General features: G+C 43.7%; 1 protein-coding gene across 1 annotated transcript in view; it reads right to left on the bottom strand.

Moving 5' to 3' along the window:
* Dek (DEK proto-oncogene) overlaps positions 1–273 on the bottom strand; it is a 28,807-nt gene extending 28,534 nt beyond the window's left edge. The window contains exon 1 of the mRNA XM_013030439.1: positions 27–273. The gene's annotated coding sequence lies outside the window, so the exon portion shown is untranslated. The remainder of the gene's footprint in view (positions 1–26) is intronic.
* Positions 274–7,801: the final 7,528 nt, after the last annotated feature.

Raw genomic sequence — 7,801 nt, 5'->3', positions numbered from 1 at the left:
GAGTCCTCCCCGGCCGCGGTCCTCACCGCGGAGTCCTGGCCGCCGCGAGCCTGGAAGCTGAAGAGCACGAGGAGGCTGCGCGCGGCTCACGGAGGCCGAGCCGAGGCGAAGGCGCGCACGGGTTGCGGGATCCGTGTGACGCTCGCGCCGCGCGCTCGGATCCCCTGAATCAACAAGATTTTCAAAATGGCGGTTCGGGAAGGAAAGCGGGAAGGCAGCGGCCAATCCGGGCCGTGAGCTGGGAGTTGGCGGGCGCCCGGTGAGGAGGCGGGGCGGCCCGCGTCTTCGCGGGAAAACACGGGCGGATGGGAGGGCGGGACCTGAGCTCCGGGGGGGCGGGGCCTGGACCCAGAGTAAGAGGCGGCGGGCACCCGCAGGAGGCCTAGACTGGAGGGCGGGACGTAGGCCTGGGTGGTGGGCGGGGTCTGAGCCCAGGGCGGGAGCTCTGGACCCGGGTGGGAGGCGGGGCCTGCACGGGAGGACGGGGCCTAGGCCTGGGCGGGAGGGGGACTGAGCTAGTGGAGGCGTAGCGTGCTGGGCGGGGCCTAGGAAAGGGGCGGGGTCTGGAATGTTTGGAAAGGTGGAAGGGCCGGAGCTGAGTCAGGGGCGGGGTGGAGGCTGGGTCTGAGCTGAAAGGTAAGGCCTAGGTTTTGGCGGGTGGGCGTGGCCTGCGCCTGAGTGGGAGGAGCCTGGGAGGGAGGGCGGAGCCTGGGTGGCGACCCGGGGTTCTTCCCTGCCTAGGGGGGGCGGGCGCGCGGCCCTGCCCAGCTCCAGCTCGCCTGGCCCCCGACGCTGACCGGTGCTCCAGCTGGGATAAGTATCAAGCTGCGTTTTGGACAGCTCGCGGGAGCTGACGGAGGAAGGGCGCTAGAGGGCCTGCGAGTATATTGTCTCCTGATGTGCCATGCTGGGTGCAGAGGGAGGCAGCGTTAGAGGTCAAGTGCATTCGCTGTCCTGAGTATCTCACCGAGACGGGAGAGGATACTAAATGAGTTGATCTACGGCTCATTCTGCAGGATGTCACCCCTCGTGTGCTCTAGTTCTGGGGACCCCTCCCCACCCGCCTGTAAAGTGCACCATAAGGAAAAAGACCACTATTAAGGCTTCTCCCGACCAGAGACAGTCACATGCCTGACAATGTAAATGCATCGCGCGCTCTGTCTGTCTGTCTGTCTCTCTCTCCCCTTCCCACCTCTCTTTCTTATAGAAGAAATAAAGAAATAAGGCCTTTATACATTCCAGACCCTCTGATCAAGAACTTATCGTCTGCAGATACCTTTTAAACCACACTTCAAAGATCCAACGTGATTCTCCCCCTCTACATGTAATTTTCTTCGTTTCCCACCCCTTCGACTCCTGAACGACTAAGTACTCCAAGAATTCTTTTACTCAATGCCACATAGTGGAAATATGATTTCTTCCCGATACTTGAATAGACTTCAGGTTGCAGGGCAAAAATTACACATTTTCTTTTAATCCTTCCTTTTCCTTTTATTCTTCTACCCAACATTTCCACTCTCAAATTTTAGATCATTCCCCACTCTACTGATATGCCTTGAATCCTATGTCATCTCTGCTTTGGATTGTTACTGGTCAGCCTCCATCTTGCTACCCGATACCTCCTCTCATTCAGCAGCTAAGGTGATCTTTAAAGGAAAAAAGTTGCCCTAATGGAGTACCTGTTTCCTTAGAATCTCCAGTGGCTCTTCATCATATTTGGAATGAAACCTACAATCTTTATCATGATTTATAAAGCCCTACATAAGCCATATAGATGATATATTGTGTATATATAGGATACATATAAAATTTATATACTCAGCCATACTGCTGAGATTCTCTGGTATCACTCAGACAGGGCAGACACACAAGACTTCTTCTGGTGTTCCTGGATTAGGCCAAGTTATTCCCACTTTGAAGCTTTACAGTTCTTCCCCATGAGTCATAAAATCACTTACTCCTTCATTTTACTTTGCTCTGTTCAAGTGCTGCTCCTCCCCCACTTCTCCTTCAACACTGCTCTTCATGTCATCCTTCCCTTCATTCAAAAATATTGAGCATCTATCTTCCTTCACTGGAAGCTGAGGCAGGAATAACTGTTGGCCACCTTGAAGCTTACACTCTAGTTGAGACTCAATAAGCATGGCATATATTGTATGAAGTAGTGACTTAGCAAGTTAAAGGAGATAACAATTACTAGTAAGATGGGATGAATTTGCTTTTATAAATTTGATGATTAAGAAAGTTAAAAGTGAGAGCAATGGAAAGAGACTATAAAGAATTATCTAAAGCATTAGATGTAGGGGATGAAATGATGTCTAGGTTTTTGGTTCAGAGAACTCTGAAGAACAGAAAAAGACTTCAGAGGTTGAAACGATTGGGGCTTCTTTTTTGGTCAGGGAGGGGCATTTGGGAGGTGGAAACCAATTGTTTTGTTTTGTCAGATTTGAGATTCCTATGAGTATCAAAATGGAAATTCAGATTAGCCACTTGTATCTGGGAGTCTAGTATTCAAGGGACAAATAAGATACCAATTTAGTAGTTGTCAACATGAAGCTGGTAGTTAAGGTCATGAAACTGGATGAGATCACTAACAGTGAATATAGAGAGTAATGAGAGAGAATGCCTCTGAATGCTTCAGTGTTTACAGGTCTAGGAGAGGAAAGCGCATCAGCAAAGAAGAGAAAGAACAACTGTAGCCAGTGATGTGGGATGAGCAGTGAATGAAAGCTGTGTCCTAGATGCCAAGGGTAAAAGTGTCTTCTAAGGACAAGTATGATCAACGGAGTCAGATGCTGCTAAAAGGTCAGATGAGATACGAACTGCAAATTGACCATTGGATACAACAATGTCATCTTATCTGGAAACAACAAGAGCTGATTTTGTGGGTTTGAGGGTATGAAGGTGCCTGGACAGGGATATAGAGAGCTAGGTAGGCAGGAATGAATTCAGACACTTTCTAGGACTTTTACTATATTGGGAAGCAAGGAGATGAAATGTGTGTCTGTGTGCATGTGTGTCTGTGTCTGTGTCTGTGTGCCTGTGCATGCACACATTTGTGCTGGAACGGAGGCTTGAACTCTGGGCCTCTTACTCTTGCTTAGCTTTTTTGTTCTGGTATCCTACCACTTGAGTCATACCTCCACTTTTGGCATTTGCCTGGTTAATTGGAGATAAAAGTCTCACAGATTTGTCTCCTAGGACTAGCTTCAAACCGATTTCAGGCTTCTGAGTAGCTAGAATTGTAGGCATATTTATATGATGTGAATGGAATTAATGATACAAGGAGGGGACAGTGACTGGAGCCAACCTAAAGTGTCTATGTCAGGAGAAATTCTCTGTAAGCAGATTCTGAAATAAAACTTGTAGCACAAATGTTTAGTAGGGGTCCAGACATCTGAAAGGAAGTAGGAGAAAGCAAGATTGGGCAGAGAAAGAGGTCAAACTGTGAAGGTGATCTGACAAAACTTTAGCCAGTCCTGTCAGGATCTTTGAACTGAGTACTGCTCTTCAGAGTAACCTGATCACAGCCTATGATATCATTTGGTACACTATATGCCAGACACCTATGCTTCTTGTTGGCTTCTTGTGGCCTATCTGTCTATGTGGGTAATTTTGTATAGCCCATGAATGATGTTATAAATATCCAAAGGGCTCTTGCACATATCCACACCTGGGGAATGTGTCCTAGACTACTATGTATTTGTTTAACTCATGGTTCAGCAACTTGGGAAGACATTAGTACACAACAATGAACATGGCATTCAGTGTATACTAGGTATACTAGGTTGAATCTCTCTTTCTATAAAACCACTAATGGCAGTATAAAACTTATATATGTATGCATATCTATCCATTATATACACATATGTGTACATATATGTATGTATATATATATATGCATATATATTTTTTTTGGTGGGGGTTTGATCCTGGAGTTTAAACTCAGGGCCTTGTGCTTGTTAAGCTTGGTTTGATTGGCTATTGCTATACCACTTGAGCCACACCTCCTATCTGGCTTTCTACTACTTATTTTGGAGATAGGATCTCTCAAAATTTCTTCCCTGGCTGGTTTTGAACCACCATCTGATCTCTGCCTCCTGAGTAGCTAGGGTGATGAGCATGAGCCACTGGCAGCCAGCATAAGACCCTGTCCTTTCTACTTACCTAATGGTAATAACCTAACATTTACCAAAGGCTGTATCTCTAAATGCCATCAACATATGAAAAAGATTATGTTTTCTTTTTCTTTCTTTCTTTTTTTTTGGTTGGTCATGGGGCTTGAACTCTGGGCTTGGGTGCTGTCCCTGAACTCTTCAGCTCAAAGTGAGCATTCTACCACTTGAGCCACAGTGCTTTATTGGAGATAAGAGTGTCATGGCCTTTCCTGCCTGGGCTGGCTTTGAACCATGATCCTCAGATCTCAGCCTCCTGCGTAGCTAGGATTACAGGTGTGAGTCATTGGTGCCCAACTGGAGATTATGTTTTCGACAAGTGAAATTTGAGGTACCAATTCAAAACATAGCAACAGACTAATAGGACAGATGATATGTTTACAGACTGGAAGTAGGTATTGTCAGATATAGTGGAAGTTTTAGAAGTTCTTAATCAGTAGTCTTGGGAGCAAAACTACTGATGGTGAATGAATCTAGGAAAAGACTACCGACAGCTTCCAGGAAGAGGAATTGTGAACTGGTCCCATAGGAGATTGGGAGATGACTGGATTAGGAAAGGAGAGAAGGTGGCTAGGAAATTGCAAGGACCCATGGAGTTTAGTGCCCATGCGTCAACAAGACTAGTCAACATTATTGTTATTTGGCCAAGAATATTCAGCTACTGGCAGTAGATACCAAGATGAGGAGTGGGAGAATACGGAAAGGAAGAAAGGAAAGAAAGGCAAAAACTAACCAGACAAAATGTCTTTAACCAGGCTGGAATTTGGCCAGGGAAGTGGGGGAAAGAAGAGAAGGGTAAGGAAGTTCTTGTTCAGAATAAGAACAAGAGACAGTGGTTCAGTGAGAAAGGGGCAGGATTTTTTTCTCTTTATGCTGTTACTGAGATTTGAATTTAGGGGATCACAATCTCACTTGTTTTTTTCTCCCAAAGCTAGTACTCTACCACTTGAACCACTCTACCATCCCACTCCTGGCTTTTTGCTGGCTAATAGAGACAATATCTCACTGTTGTTTCTACGCAGGCTGGCTTTGAACTGCCAGCCTTAGATCTCAACTCCTTTGAGTACCTAGGATTGTAAGTGTTTTCCATTGGCGCCTGTTTAGGATTTTTTTTTTCTCAGTCTTCCCCTCTAAAATGTAGCTCTGAGTCTGCAGACATCTTTTGCATCATTCATTCCTGTATTCTCACACCCAATGCTGTGCCTAACCCAGAGTAGATAGTCAATAAGTAGGCACTTAACTATTTTATAATAAACTCTTATGAAGATCCAGGTTTTTTAAAAATATACGATGAAAAGATATATTAGACAGGATTACAACAGGCTATTTCAGTGGCCTGATAGTAAATGTCTATTTTTATGGTATAAAGAACTCTGGTTAGTTCAGGAAGAGCTCCAGGGAGTCCATTTATGAGGATGTACCTATTGCTTTAGGCTACTTTGATCTTGAGACACTATACTCAGAACACAATCTTTCATGTTCAAAGTGAGAGGGGGAAAAGCAGGAAGAGAACTCATGGCATTTGCTCTTCTGTAAGTCTGTGCAGTGGTCAGTAGCCAGTTCAGTCATAGGGCACTACTGAACTGCAAAGGACTTAATATCAGTATGGGGCATTTGGGGAATAACTTGGTAGGTGTTACTCCCCTGCCAAAGAAGGGACTAATGCAACCCTATCAGGTACCTCTGGGTAAACAGAGGATGTGCCGGAATAGCTGTTGGCTTTAATTGGAAAATTATTAAAAACCCAGGTTCCTAATTTGTTTTCTAATTTTGTCTCTGAGAAGTTTTTACATCCATTACATGGACCTATTTCTCTTACACATATCTAGCTCTTATATCAAGTATCTATTTCTCCCAGACTATAAGCAGAGACCATGTCTGTGCTTTTATTATTGTCTCCCAAGGCTTGGCATAGTGCCTGGTACCTAGTGAATACTTTAAAAATATTTGTTTAATTGAAGCACACCTCATGTTAATTCTTAGACAGTGGCATGTTCTACTGTCTGGACGCTATTTAAAGACTGTCCAGCAATTATGACTTAATTAACATATTTCAAATAAGCTGATAATCACATTCTTTTTTAAACCTAATCATAAATATAGATATAGTGACACACTGGTACTTCTAAAAACAAGATATCATACTCTATTTTGGTCGAAAGAGTGAGCCAAAGCATACAATTTAGTAATTCAAGATTAGGTTTGAGACTGTCTGAGTGAAACAGTATCCAGTTGGTACATGATAAATTGGATGTTCTAACTTGACAATGAGCATAGAAGCTTGCTCACAGTAAGCAAGGGAAATGTTACTGAGACTTAAAAATCTTAAAGAACAAACACTTTTGCTCCTAGGAATTAATTTTACTCTAAGTAAGAATCATTTATAGCACATTTCATTAATGTTTATTTATTTATCTATCTTTCACTATGCATCCATGAAACTGGAGTTTTAGACCCCAGGCCCAAACTCTTGGCATCCTGCATATCAGGTCTACTTACTCCTATATGCAATTAAAGAGACCTAATGAAGAGCCAAGAAAGAAAAACTTATGTGGCACCTACATGCCATCAGAAGACAGCACTTCAGCACATTTTCAGGGGACAGAATAAATATTTGTTTAAATAGACAAAAAGGGAAAGAGCTCTGTGCAACAGGTGCATTCAGGTGGTTAGAGGTGGCATTAGAGGTAGTCTGACAGTCCATTGTCTCAAGATTGATCAGGTGAGGCCTTGTTACACTGAGTCACTGATGCCTTACCAGATGGTCCAGTCTCTTTTCCAGATTCCATGATGGCCATAGAGTGACCGAAGGAGAGAATGACACAGGACAAAGGATCCTGATGCAGAATGAAGGCTGGAACAGTTACCTTTTATCCAACTTTTAGTTTGTGGTCCCAAGTACATAGTGAGTGCCTTTCAGCAAAAGCAGATTTTAAGCACCTGTTACATCCAGGCTGGCCTCGAACTTGCAATCCTCCTGCCTTAGCTTCTCTATTCCTAAGATTACATGTTTGTGCCAATACTCCTGGCTTCATTTCATTAGCATATTTTATCAGATGTGCATATCATATTTTATCAGATGGAATGAAGCCAAAGAAAAGATCCATAGAGGGGCTGGGAAGGTGGATCAGTCGTAGAGCGCTTGCCTTATGCATGAGGCCCTGGGTTCGATTCCTCAGTACCACATAAGCAGAAAAAAGCCAGAAGTGATGCTGTGGCTCAAGTGGAAGAGCACTAACCTTGAGCTGAAGAGCTGAGGGACAGTGCCCAGGCCCAGAGTTCAGGCCCCACGATTGGACCAAAAAAAAATAATAAAAAGAAAAGATCCATAGGGCCATTGTAACTTTTCTTTGTTTGCTGTAACAAAAGATCATCTTGTATTTCCTGCTTGCAGACTAACATTCAATGCTAACCTTACATTTATTGTTAGGCCATTTATTGGGCCAAATCATAACATCAGATTAAGAATTTTTTTCTACTATATGTTAGCTGAATATTCTCAAATGATAGGACTATCTAAAGATAGTCTAAACCTAAGAGAGTCCTATAAACCTTATTTTCAATTGCATAAAATAGTAGATTTCATTATGATATCTTCATATATGTATATAACGCCCTTTAGTCAT

Source organism: Dipodomys ordii, unplaced genomic scaffold, assembly GCF_000151885.1.
Source record: "Dipodomys ordii isolate 6190 unplaced genomic scaffold, Dord_2.0 Scaffold130, whole genome shotgun sequence".
Lineage (NCBI taxonomy): Eukaryota > Metazoa > Chordata > Mammalia > Rodentia > Heteromyidae > Dipodomys > Dipodomys ordii.
The sequence above is the reverse complement of the archived record's forward strand: the minus strand, read 5'-3'. Positions and strand labels throughout refer to the sequence as shown.